Source organism: Chlorocebus sabaeus, chromosome 24, assembly GCF_047675955.1.
Source record: "Chlorocebus sabaeus isolate Y175 chromosome 24, mChlSab1.0.hap1, whole genome shotgun sequence".
Classification (NCBI taxonomy): Eukaryota; Metazoa; Chordata; class Mammalia; order Primates; family Cercopithecidae; genus Chlorocebus; species Chlorocebus sabaeus.
Genome location: NC_132927.1, coordinates 64,959,177 through 64,973,013, shown reverse-complemented (window position 1 = coordinate 64,973,013; position 13,837 = coordinate 64,959,177). Strand labels below are relative to the sequence as shown.

At 40.4% G+C, this 13,837-nt stretch overlaps 1 protein-coding gene across 17 annotated transcripts in view; it reads left to right on the top strand.

Moving 5' to 3' along the window:
• EML5 (EMAP like 5) overlaps positions 1 to 13,837 on the top strand; it is a 188,452-nt gene that overhangs the window by 113,744 nt on the left and 60,871 nt on the right. The gene's annotated exons all lie outside the window — the stretch shown is intronic.

Genomic DNA, 13,837 nt, shown 5'->3' with positions numbered 1-13,837 from the left:
GGGAAGGATATTGTAAATAGAACTTAGTCCATTTGTAGGAGGCAGATGAAGCTGTCAGGGTAGAGAGACAGGCAAGGCTCAATTATAGGAGCAAGGCCGTTACTATTAACCTAGGGTAGTTGAAGATATATGGGAAGCTTTGAGTTTCTAAGCAAAGTGGCAGGGAATATTATAGGATGAGGACACTATAGGAAGAGTGCTAGTTGCAAAAGTTGGGAATAGTTACTGTAAAAAATATGATAGCAAGGCTGGGCATGGTGGCTCACGTCTGTAATCCCAGCACACGTTGGGAGGCCGAGGCAGGAGGATCACTTGAGCTCAGGAGTTCAAGACCAGCCTGGGCAACATGGCGAAACTCTGTCTCTACACAAAGTACAAAAATTAGCCAGGCATGATGGCACATGCCCATAGCCCCAGGTCCTTGGGAGGTGGAGGTGGGAGGGTCTCTTGAACTTGGGAGGCAGAGGTTGCAGTGAGCAGAGATCATGTTCCTGCGCTCCAGCCTGGGGGACAGAATGAGACCCTGTCTCAAAGAAAAAACAAATATATATGTGTGTATATATATAAAAATAGCATCAACAGATGAAGGAAAGGATTATCTAACCACAGTAAAGGCCAGTTTGAAGATAGGTAGCATGAATTGTAATTCTTCTATTGACTTAAAAGTCATGGTCTATTCTCTTTTAGAGTTACCGTTAAGTATTTAATATATAAACAACTAATAATCTAAAGTTTATCACAGTCTCTAGAACACTTGAACTCTGGTCACTGTCCTCCCCTTTTTTAGTTATTGATGTCCAGCTTTGAATTTTTTTTACCCTCAATAACCCCCTTCAATTGTCATTATTATTGTTTTATTCAGTCATTGTTTATTCAGGATTTTTTGTGCTTAAACATTTCTTTGTTTACCTTTTCTTCTTGGATATCATACTTTTTGCTTTTATCATTTTCTTTTTCCTACTTTAGAGTTTCTTTAATGAAAGATTTGTTAGAAATTTACTTAGCTCCTTTTGTCTGAATCAGTGGTTTATCAAGGGCAGAATGGTGGAAGTGGTCTATCCCGGCAGCAAAAGTATTTTATCACTGACATCACTTTTGCTAAAAAGCAGATTAATTTTTATTCAGTTTTATTATTATTATTTTAAAGTTCTCTATAGGCAGCATATTGACACTTAGAATAAACTGTTACAACCACCCTGACCTTAGTATACCACTAGTCTGAACATATTTTGATTTTTTACTCTCATTCTTAAATGCTAATACAACTGCTTCTGGAGTTCTTGGTTGAAATATATGAGTCTTCTTGTTTCCACTTCTCTCTTTTACTTTATTCTGCAGTTCTGTGGTTTAATAACATCATGCATGTCTCTGAATTCATGTATGCTGCTTAGGAATTTGTTGTGCTTTCCGAATCTGTGGATGTATGTCTTATATTAATACTGAAAAATTGTCTGCTAGTGTTAGTGGCTCCTTCTAGGACAAGATCTTTATGTTAGGTTGTATAGAAAATTCATGATTCTATATTTTTGTTTTTAAATATTCTTTGTAAGGGCCAGACACGGTGGCTCATGCCTGTAATCTCAGCACTTTGAGAGGCCAAGGTGGGCAGATTGCTCGAGCTCAGGAGTGGAAAAATCCTGTCTCTAAAAAAAAATACAAAAGTTAGCTGGGCGTGGTGGCGTGCATCTGTAGTCCCAGCTACGTGGGGGGCTGAAGCAGGAGGACTGCTTGAGCCCAGCAAGCCAAGGCTGCAGTGAGCCATGAACACGCCACTGCACTCCAGCCTAGGTGACAAAGTGAGACCGTGTGTCAAAAACTTATATATATTCTTCTATATTCACCTTTATTTTAATTTCTATCATTGATTCAAGAGGAAAACAGGTGGATTTTAACTTAAAAGGGATATGTGTGGTTTTATACTGGTTAATTATAACAAGATCACTAAAGTCATGCTGGATTAAATATTATAAAACATAGTATCTCTTTGAATCATTCAATAAGCAAATACTCTTTTCCTCAACAAATGAATGTACATCTATTATGATCCTGAGACTTAACATTTTATAAAAAATAATTCACTATAGTTAAAGTAGCTTGTCATAGGAAAATTTCTAGCAAACAGCTCAATTTTATGGCAATCAGTTAAAGAAGTATAAAAATGCAACATGGGGCCGGGCGCGGTGGCTCAAGCCTGTAATCCCAGCACTTTGGGAGGCCGAGACGGGCGGATCACGAGGTCAGGAGATCGAGACCATTCTGGCTAACACGGTGAAACCCCATCTCTACTAAAAAATACAAAAAACTAGCCGAGCGAGGTGGCGGGCGCCTATAGTCCCAGCTACTCGGGAGGCTGAGGCAGGAGAATGGCGTGAACCCGGGAGGCGGATCTTGCAGTGAGCTGAGATCCGGCCACTGCACTCCAGCCTGGGCGACAGAGCGAGACTCCGTCTCAAAAAAAAAGAAAAAAAAAAAAAAATGCAACATGGCTTAGTGATTATGATTTTTTTTTTTTTTTTTTTTTTTTTTTGAGACAGTGTTTTACTCTGTCACCCAGGCTGGAGTACAGTGGCACAATCTCTGCAACTTCCACCTGCCAAGCTGAGTGATCCTCCCATCTCAGCCTCCTGAATAGCTGGAACTGCAGGCATGCACCACCACACCTAGCTAATTTTTGTATTTTGTGTAGACATGAGATTTTACCATGTTGCCCAGGCTGGTCTCTAACTCCTGGCTCAAGCCTGCCTTGGCCTCCCAAGGTGCTGGGATGACAGTTGTGAACCACTGTGCCCGACCTAATGTTTATATTCTTAAAGTTCATGAAGTAAATGCTTTCTAAATTTTTGCCAGCCTTTTGCACTTTTCTATATAATGACATATTGGAAAGTTTCTTTTTTTTTGAGATGGAGTTTCACTCTTGTTGCCCAGGCTGGAGTGCAATGGCGTAATCTTGGCTCACTGCCACCTCCACCTCCTAGGTTCAAGCTATTCTCCTGGCTCAGCCTCCCAAGTAGCTGGGATTACAGGCAGCTGCCACCATGCCCAGCTAATTTTTTGTATTTTTAGTAAAGACACGGTTTTGCCATGTTGGCCAGACTGGTCTCGAACTCCTGACTTCAGGTGATCCACCTGCCTCAGCCTTCCAAAGTGTTGGGATTACAGGTGTGAGCCACTGCTTCTGGCCATACATATTGGAAAGTTTCTGTTAAAAACTTATATCCTCCAGATTTAAGTTTTAATTATAATCAAATCTGAGTTTTTTTTTTTTTTTTTCGAGACAGAGTCTCGCTCTGTCGTCCAGGCTGGAGTGCAATGTTGCGATCTCAACTCACTGCAACCTCCACCTCCTGGGTTCAAGTGGTTCTGCCTCAGCCTCCCGAGTAGCTGGGATTATAGGAACCCACCACCATGCCTGGCTAATTTTTGTATCTTTAGTAGAGAAGGGGTTTCACTGTCTTGGCCAGGCTGGTCTCGATCACCTGACCTCATGATCTGCCCACCGTGGCATCCTAAAGTGCTGGGATTACAGGCGTCAGCCATGGCACCTGGCCAATTCCAAGTTTATAATGGACTTTCTGTTTTTTAATTCTACACTATTAGTCCTCGTCTTGCTCATCTCATGTTTTCTGTCTGTCTCTGTGTAGCATCTGTGTAATTTTTTAGATCTTTATTCTAGTTTTTAATTCTTTTTATAGCAGTTCATTCCCATCTGTTTTTAACCTACCCATTAGTTAATTTTGATAATTGTCACTTTTATAACTTCTATTTGTTTTCAAGTTTGCCTGAGATATTTTAATGTCATACTTCTTGTTTATATTTTAGATTTACTCTTTTCTATCTTTAATCTTAACTACCCATTTCAGATAAAGAATATAAAATCTAATTATCTCCAAGGATCTCATTATGCCGTGTTTTTCTTACCATTCTTATGGCTGTTTTCTTGTTTGTTTGTTTTTTTTTTTTTTTTTTTTTTGAGACGGAGTCTCGCTCTGTCCCCCAGGCTGGAGTGCAGTGGCGCAATCTCGGCTCACTGCAAGCTCCGCCTTCCGGGTTCACGCCGTTCTCCTGCCTCAGCCTTCCGAGTAGCTGGGACTACAGGCGCCCGCCACTGCGCCCGGCTAATTTTTTTCTATTTTTTAGTAGAGACGGGGTTTCACCATGGTCTCGATCTCCTGACCTTGTGATCCGCCCGCCTCGGCCTCCCAAAGTGCTGGGATTACAGGCGTGAGCCACCGCGCCCGGCGTTTGTTTGTTTTTTTTTTCTGCTGACTCCCTCCTAGTGGTCCATCTTCTTGTGCATTTTAAATTTGTATTGTGAGTTCATGTTTGATTGGGCTTTACCTGTGGGAATCCCATGTCTGCATCAAGGGTGTGTGCTTCTGTAGAGATTATGTGTTTCTTTCTTCAGGTGTCTTGTGTGCTACCATCGAGAACCACTGAAAGTTTATTTAACTGGGATTACATAAATCATGTAATTAGTATACATTTGAATCTAAGGTTTGTGAAAGCCACCCTGTGTTTTTGAATTCTCAAGTATGATTTTTCCTCCTCTATGGAGAACCCAGGCCAGGATAGATAAGCTTCTTTCATAAAGTCTTTATTGCCAGACACATTTTTAAAAAAAGGTTTCTCTGTTTTTCTCCTGAGATATGGTTGTAATACTAGAAGAAAATGACAATATGCTGTTTGGAGAGTTTTTGCCAAAAAAAAAATTGCATGTAATTAAATATCTGTCTTTTATTTCTTACGATATTCATGAGTCAAAAAAATTTAAAGTAAAATTAGTGAAACTAAATATATAATTTAATGTTTAGTATATTGAAATATAAAAAGACAAAATCATAACAATGTAAGTATAGCTGTGCAGTATTTTAATTATCGATAAATTATTACCAATAATTTTTTACTAGCTAATTTTTGTATCTTGTATAGACATGAGATTTTACCCTGTTGCCCAGGCTGGACTCTAACTTCTGGCTCGAGGTGAAAAATGAAGAAAGTTTCAGCATAAAACACTGAAGTAAAATAATTGATGTTTCTTTTAAAGCAACCTTGAAGAGCAAAGTTTATTAATGGTATTATTGAGTTGAAAAGTAATTAATTTTGAGCAAATTTTTCCAATGACCTAAAAGGCCCTTACTATATGCTACACTATACTATACACTACTCTATACACTAGTCAGAGTAATGGTGAAAAAATAAGTATAATCCAGTTCTAAATTTCCTGGGACTCTTTTATCATCAGATAATACTATCTCTTGTTTGATGGCTTCGACGACTTTTTTTTGAAAAAGTTTTTTTTGTAGGGACTATAGCACCTTTATTTTTTTATTTTTTATTTTTATTCTTTGAGATGGAGTCTTGCTCTATCACCCAGGCTGGAGTGCAGTGGCGTGATTTTGGTTCAATGCATCCTCCACCTCCCGAGTTCAAGCAATTCTCCTGCCTCAGCCTCCCGAGTAACAGGGACTACAGGTGTGCACCACCACGGCCAGCTTATTTTTGTATGTTTAGTAGAGACGGGATTTCACCATGTTGGCCAGGCTGGTCTTGAACTCCTGACCTCAAGTGATTCACCCACCTCAGCCTCTCAAAGTGCTGAGATTACAAACATGAGCCACCATGCCTGGCTATAGCCCCTTTTTTGATAGCAAGCTATAATATTTATTTTAAAGAAAACATTTCTAGGTTATATTGTCTTTAGATTTATGATTTGTAGAAGGAAATTATAATTCTTTACTATTGTATTTGTTGTGAGTTGAGTTGTGTCCCCCTGAAAAATATGTTGAAGTTCTAACTCTGCAGTACTTGTGAATGTGTCCTTATTTAGAAATAGAGTCTTAGCAGATATAATCAGCTTAAGGCAAAGGCATACCAGATTTGGTTGGGCTCTAAATCCAATGACTGATGTCCTTATAAGAAGGCCATGTGAAGATATAGGGACACAGACACACTGGGAGAATGCAGCATGATGATGGAAGCAGAGGATTGGAGTGATGTACCTATAAACCAAGGAGCACCAAGGATTGCTACAACCACCAGAAGCTAGAGAGAACAAGGAAGGATTGTTCCCAAGACCTTTCACAATAGAGCATAGCTCTGCCAACATCTTAATTTCAGATTTCTAGTCTCCAGAACTGTGAGAGAATGAATTCTTGTTGTTTTAGGACACACAATTTGTGGTAATTTGTTACAGCCTCTAGGAAACCAATACTGTGTTCATATTCCAGTGTTCAAAAAGTCTTCAAACTAGAGTAAGAATTATTCTCACAGTATCCATTTTGCTTAGTTGACCATTATTATCTCTGTGAAACTTGAGTGAAGAAGATTTTTCAAAAAACTATATAACCCATGTTTACTCTGGATGCTAATGATTCAGAGATAACATTTTTTTTTAAATTTGGAAATAATGGTATTAGATTATCACTATGAGTATTTTGGAACCTAAAATTAACATAAAAATTTGAAAGCTAGTACTGTAATGAGTACAATTAATGTACGTCCCTTCATGAATTCCAGTTTTGTCTAGGAGGTTCAGGTGCAAGACTAGTCTCCTATACTGTTAGGGCAGATGTGGCTTTAAAAAATTTTTTTTATTTTACGTTATTTTAAGTTCTGGGATACATGTGCAGGATGTGCAGGTTTGTCACATAGGAAAACATGTGCCATGATGGCTTGTTGCACCTGTCAACCCATCACCTAGATACTAAGCTCCATGTGCATTAGCTGTTTATCCCAATGCTCTCCTGCCCCCCTGCCCCCCAACAGGCCCTAGTGTGTGTTCCTCTCCCTGTATCCTTATGTTCTTATTGTTCAGCTCCCACTTATAAAGGAGAACATGCAGTATTTGGTTTTCTGTTCCTGTGTTAGTTTGCTGAGGATAATAGCTTCCAGCTCCATCCATGTCCCCACAAAGGACATGATCTTGTTACTTTTTATGGCTGCATAGTATTCCATGGTGAATATATACCACATTTTCTTTTTCCAGTCTATCATTGGTGGGCACTTGAGTTGATTCCATGCCTTTGTTATTGTGAGTAGTGCTGCAGTGAACATATGTGTGCAAGTATCTTTGTAATAGAATGATTTCTATTCCTTTGTGTATATACTCAGTGATGACATTGCTGGGTCAAATGGTGTTTCTGGTTCTAGGTCTTTGAGGAATCACCACACTGTCTTCCACAGTGTTTGAGCTAATTTACATTCCCACCAACAGAGTAAAAGTGTTCCTATTTCTCCACAGCCTTAGCAGCATCTGTTGTTTCTTGACTATTTAATCATCGCCATTCTGACTGGTGTGAGATGGTATCTCAATGTGGTTTTGATTTGCATTTCTCTAATGATCAGTGAGGTTGAGCTTTTTTTAATATGTTTCTCGGCTGCATAAATGTCTTCTTTTGAGAACTGTCTGCTCATGTCCTTTGCCCACCTTTTAATGGGGTTATTTCTTGTGAATTTGTTTTAAGTTCCTTGTAGATTCTAGATATTAGACCTTTGTCAGATGGACAGATTGCAAAAAATTTTCTCCCATTCTGTAGGTTGCCTCATCATTCTGATGATAGTTTCTTTTGCTGTGATGAAGCTCTTTATTTTAATTAAATCCCATTTGTCAATTTTTGCTTTTGTTGCAATTGCTTTTGACATTTTCATCATTAAATCTTTGCCTGTACCTGTGTCCTGAATGGTATTGCCTAGATTTTCTTCTAGGGTTTTTATAGTTTTGGGTTTTACATTTAAGTCTTTAATCCATCTTGAGTTAATTTTTGTATAAGGTGTAAGGAAGGGGTCCAGTTTCAATTTTATGCATGTGGCTAGCCAGTTTTCCCAGCACCATTTATTAAATAGGAAATCTGGCCGGTGTGGTGACTCATGCCTGTAATCCTAGCACTTTGGGAGGCCAAGGTGGGCAGATCGCGTGAGCTCAGGAGTCTGAGACCAGTCTGACCAACATGGTGAGACCCTGTATCTACTAAAAATACAAAAATTAGCCAGGTGTGGTGGTGTGTGTCTGTAGTCCTAGCTACTTGGGAGGCTTAGGCAAGAGAATTGCTTGAACCCAGGAGGTGAAGGTTGCAGTGAGCCGAGATCATGCCACTGCACTCCATCCTGAGAGACAGAGCAAGACTCTGTCTCAGAAAAAATACAAACAAACAAATAAATAAATAGAAAATCCTTTCCCCATTACTTGTTTTTGTCAGGTTTGTCAAAGATCAAACGGTCATAGATATGTGGTCTTATTTCTGACCATTGAATCTATAAATTACCTTGAGCGGTGATACAGTTTGGCTCTGTCCCCACCCAAATCTCATCTTGAATTCCCACATGTTGTGGGAGGGACCTGGTGGGAGGTAATTGAATCATGGGGGCAGGTCTTCCCGTGCTGTTCTCATGAGAGTGAGTCCAACGACATCTGATGGTTTCATGTGTCTGGCATTTCACCTGCTTGCACTCACTCTAGCCTGCCACCCTGTGAAGAAGATGCCTGCTTTCCTTTGCCTTCTGCCATGATTGTAAGCTTCCTGGGACCTCCTCAGCAGTGTGGAACTGTGAGTCAATTAAATCTCTTTCCTTTACAAATTTCCCCGTCTCAGGTGTTTCTTCATAGCAGTGTGAGAACGGACTAATACAGTAAATTGGTACCAGTAGAGTGGGATGCTGCTGAAAAGATACCTAAAAATGTGGAAGCAACTTTGGAACTGGGTAACAAGCAGAGGTTGGAACAGTTTGGAGGGCTCAGAAGCAGACAGGAAAATGTGAGAAAGTTTGGAACTTCCTAGAGACTTGTAGAATGGCTTTGACCAAAATGCTGATAATGATACACGCAATGAAATCCAGGCTAAGGTGGTCTCAGATGGAGATGAGGAACTTGTTGGGAACTGGAGCAAAGGTGACTCTTGTTATGTTTTAGCAAAGAGAAGACTGGTGGCATTTTCCCTCTCCCCTAGAGATTTGTGGAACTTTGAACTTGAGGGAGATGATTTAGGGTATCTGGAGGAAGAAATTTCTAAGCAACAAAGTATTCAAGAGGTGACTTTGGTGATGTTTAAAGTATTCAGTTTTCAAAGGAAACCAGAGCATAAAAGTTCAGGAAATTTGCAACCTGACTGTGATAGAAAAGAATATCTCATTTTCTGAGGAGAAATTCAAGCCAGCTGCAGAAGTTTGCATAAATAATGAAGAGCTGAATGTTAATTCCCAAAACAATGGGGAAAGTGTCTTCAGAGCATGTCAGAAGTCTTCACGGCAGCCCTTCCCATCAGATGCCTGGAAGCCTAGGAGGAAAAGATGGTTTCACGGGCCAGGCCCAGGTCCTGCCTACTTGGTGCAGCCTAGGGACTTGGTACCCTGCATTCCAGCTGCTCCATCTATGGCTGAAAGGGGCCAAAGAACAGCTTGGACTGTTGCTTCAGATCAGAAGCCCCAAGCCTTGGCAGCTTCCATGTGGTATTGAACCTGCAGGTGCACAGAAGTCAAGAATTGAGGTTTGGGAACCTCCACCTAGATTTCAGAGGATGTATGGAAGTGCCTGGATGCCCAAGCAGAAGTTTGCTGCAGGGGCGGGGACCTCATGGAGAACCTCTGCTAGGGCAGTGCAAAAGGGAAATGTGGGGTCGGAGCCCCCATACAGAGTCCCTACTGGGACACTGCCTAGTGGAGGTGTGAGAAGAGGGCAACCATCCTTCAGATCCCAGAATGGTAGAACACCAGACAGCTTGCATCATGTGCCTGGAAAAGCCTCAGGCACTCAATGCCAGCCCGTGAAAGCAGTCAGGAAGGGGGCTATACTCTGCAAAGCCACGGGGGTGGAGCTGCCCAAGACCATGGAAACCCACCTCTTGCATCAGCATGAACTGGATGTGAGACATGGAGTCAAAGGAGATCACTGGAGCTTTAAGATCTGACTGCCCTGCTGGATTTTGGACTTCAATGGGGCCTGTAACCCCTTGGTTTTGGCCAGTCTCCCCGATGTGGAACAGCTGTATTACCCAAAGCCTGTATTCCCATTGTATCTAGGAAGTAACTAACTGCTTTTGATTTTACAAGCTCGTAGGTGGAAGGGACTTGCCTTGTCCCAGATGAGATGTTAGACTGTGGACTTTTGAGTTAATGGTGAAATGAGTTAAGACTTTGGTGGACTGTTGGGAAGGCATGATTGGGTTTGAAATGTGAGGACATGAGATTTGGGAGGTGCCAGGGTCAGAATGATATGGTTTGGCTGTGTCCCCACCCAAATCTCATCTTGAATTCATATGTGTTGTGGGAGGGACTTCGTGGAAGGTAATTGAATCATGGGGGCAGGTCTTTCCTGTGCTGTTCTTGTGATAGTGAGTCTCACAACATCTAATGGTTTTATCTGTCTGGGATTTCACCTGCTTGTACTCACTCCATTCTGCTGCCCTGTGAAGAAGGTGCCTGCTTCTCCTTTGCCTTCTGCTATGATTGTAAGTTTCATGGGGCCTCCTCAGTAATGCAGAACTGTGAGTCAATTAAATCTCTTTCCTTTATAAATTACCAAGTCTCTGGGGGTTTTGTTGTTGTTGTTGTTGTTGAGATGCAGTCTCACCTTTTTAGCCCAGGCTGGAGTGCAGTGGCACAATCTGAGCTCACTGCAACCTCTGCCTCCCGGGTTCAAGTGATTCTCCTGCCTCAGCCTCCTGAGTAGCTGAGATTACAGACATGCACTACCATGCCTGGCTAATTTTTGTACTTTTAGTAGAGACAGGGTTTCACTATGTTGGCCAGGCTGGTCTTCAACTCCTGACCTCAAGTGATCTGCCCGCCTCAGCCTTGCAAAGTGCTGGGATTATAGGTGTCAGCCACCACACCCAGCCAGGTATTTCTTCATAGCAGTGTGAGAACAGACTAATACAGGCAGTATGGCCATTTCACAATATTGATTCTTCCTATGTATGAACGTGGAATTATTTCATTTGTTTCTGTCCTCTTTTATTTCCTTGAGCAGTGGTTTGTAGTTTTTGAAGAGGTCCTTCACTTCCCTTGTTAGCTATATTCCTAGATATTTTATTCTCTTCATAGCAATTGTGAATGTGAATTTATTCATGATTTGGCTCTCTGTTTGTCTATTGTTGGTATATAGGAATGCTGGTAGTTTTTGCACATTGATTTTGTATCCTTTGACTTTGCTGAAGTTGCCTATCAGCTTAAGATACTTTTGGGCCGAGATAATGGGATTTTCTAGATATATGATCATGTCATCTGCAAACAGAGACAGTTTTACTTTCTCTCTTCCTATTGGAATACACTTTCTTTCTTTCTTTTGTCTGATGGCCCTGGCCAGAAATTCCAATGCTGAATAGGAATGGTGAGAGAGAGCATCCTTGTCTTGTGCTAGTTTTCAAGGGGAATGCTTCCAGCTTTTGCCCATTCAGTATGATACTCATTGTGGGGTTTATCATTATTATTTTGAGGTATGTTCCATCAATACCTAGTTTATTGAGAGTTTTTAACATGATAGGATGTTGAATTTTATCGAAGGTCTTTTCTGCATCTACTGAGATAATCATATGGTCTTTGTCTTTAGATCTGTTTATGTGATAAATTATGTTTATTGATTTGTGTGTGTTGAACAAGCCTAGCATCCTGGGGATGAAGACAGCTTGATTGTGGTGGATAATCTTTTTGATGTGCTGCTGGATTCAGTTTGCCAGTATTTGATTGAGGACTTTTGCATCAATGTTCTTCAGGCATATTGGCCTGGAGTTTTCTTTTTTTGTTGCATCTCTGCCAGGTTTTGGTATCAAGATGATGCTGGCCTCAAAAAAATGAGTTAGGGAGGAGTCCCTTTTTTTCAGTTGTTTGGAATAGTTTCAGAAGAAATGGTACCAGCTCCTCTTTGTACCTCTGGTAGAATTCAGGTGTAAATCTGTCTGGTCCTGGGCTGTCTTTGGTTGGTAGACTATTTATTACTGCCTCAATTTCAGAACTTGTTATTGGTCTATTCAGGGATTCAACTTCTTCCTGGTTCAGTCTTTGGAGGGTGTATGTGTCCAGGAATTTATCCATTTCTTCTAGATTTTCTAGTTTATTTGCATAGAGATGTTTATAGTATTCTGATAGTTGTTTGTATTTCTGTGGGATCAATGGTGATGTCCCCTTTATCATTTTTTATTGTGTCTATTTGATTCTTCTTTATTAGTCTAGCTAATGGTCTCTTTTATTTATTTTTTCAAAAACCAGCCCCTGGATTCATTAATATTTTTTGAAGGGCTTTTCGTGTCTCTATTTCCTTCAGTTCTGCTCTGATCTTGGTTATTTCTTGTTTTCTGCTAGCTTTGGGGTTAGTTTGCTCTTGGTTCTCTAGTTCTTATAGTTGTGATATTAGGGTGTCAATTTGAGATCTTTCTAGCTTTTTGATGTGGGCATTTACGGCTATAAATTTCCCTCTTAACACTGCTTTAGCTGTGTCCCAGAGATTCTGGTATCTTGCCTCCATGTTCTTATTGGTTTCAAAGAACTTCTTGATTTCTGCCTTAATTTCATTATTTACCCAGGAGTCATTTAGGAGCAGGTTGTTCAACTTCTGTATAGTTGTGTGGTTTGAAGTGATTTTCTTAATCTTGAGTTCTAATTTGATAGTGCTGTGGTCTGAGAGACTATTATGATTTCAGTTCTTTTGTACTTGCTGAGGAGTGTTTTACTTTCAATTATGTGATTGATTTTAGGGTACGTGCTATGTGGTGCCAAGAAGAAAGTATATATATTCTATTGTTTTTGGTTGGAGAGTTCTGTAGATATCTATCAGGTCCACTTGATCCAGAGCTGAGTTCAAGTCCTGAATATCTTTGTTAATTTTCTGTCTTGATGATCTAATGTTGACAGTGGGATGTTAAAGTCTCACACTGTTATGTGGGAGTCTAAGTTGTCTCTTTGTAGGTCTCTAAGAACTTGTTTTATGAATCTGGGTGCTCCCGTACTGGGTGCATGTATATTTAGGATAGTTAGCTTTACTTGTTGAACTGATCTCATTTCCATTATATAATGCCCATCTTTGTCTTTTTTGATCTTTGTTGGTTTAAAATCTGTTTTGTTAGAAACTAGGATTGCACTCCCTGCTTTTTCCTGCTTTCCATTTGCTTGGTAAATTTTCCTCCATCCCTTTATTTTGAGTCTGTATGTGTCTTTACGCATGAGGTAAGTCTCTTGAATAGAGCACACCAATGGGTCGTGACTCTTTATCCAGCATGCCATTCCCTGTCTTTTAATTGGGGGCATTTAGCTGATTTACATTTAAGGTTAATATTGTTATGTGTGAATTTGATCCTGTCATCGCGATGCTAGCTGGTTATTTTGCACACTTAGTGTAGTTGCTTCATAGTGTCATTGATTTTTGTATTTCAGTGTGTTTTTGCAGTGGCTGGTAACACTTTTTCCTTTCCATATTTAGTGCTTCCTTCAGGAGTTCTTGCAAGGCACGCCTGGTGGTGACCAATTCCCTCAACATTTGCTTGTCTGAAAAGGATTTTATTTCTCCTTCACTTATGAGGTTTGGTTTAGCTGGATATGAAATTCCAAGTTGGAAATTCTTTAAGAATGTTGAATATTGGCCCCTAGTCTCTCCTGGCTTGTAGGGCTTCTGCTGAGAGGTCCGCTGTTAGTCTGATGGGCTCCCTTTTGTAGGTGACCTGACTTTTATCTCTGGCTGCCCTTAACATTTTTTTCCTTCATTTTGACCTTGGAGAATCTGATGATTATATACCTTGGGGTTGATCTTCTTATGGAGTATCTTACTGGGGTTCTCTGGATTTCCTGAATTTGAGTTTTGGCCTGTCTTGTTAGGTTGGAGAATTTCTCCTGGATGATATCCTGAAGTATATTTTAC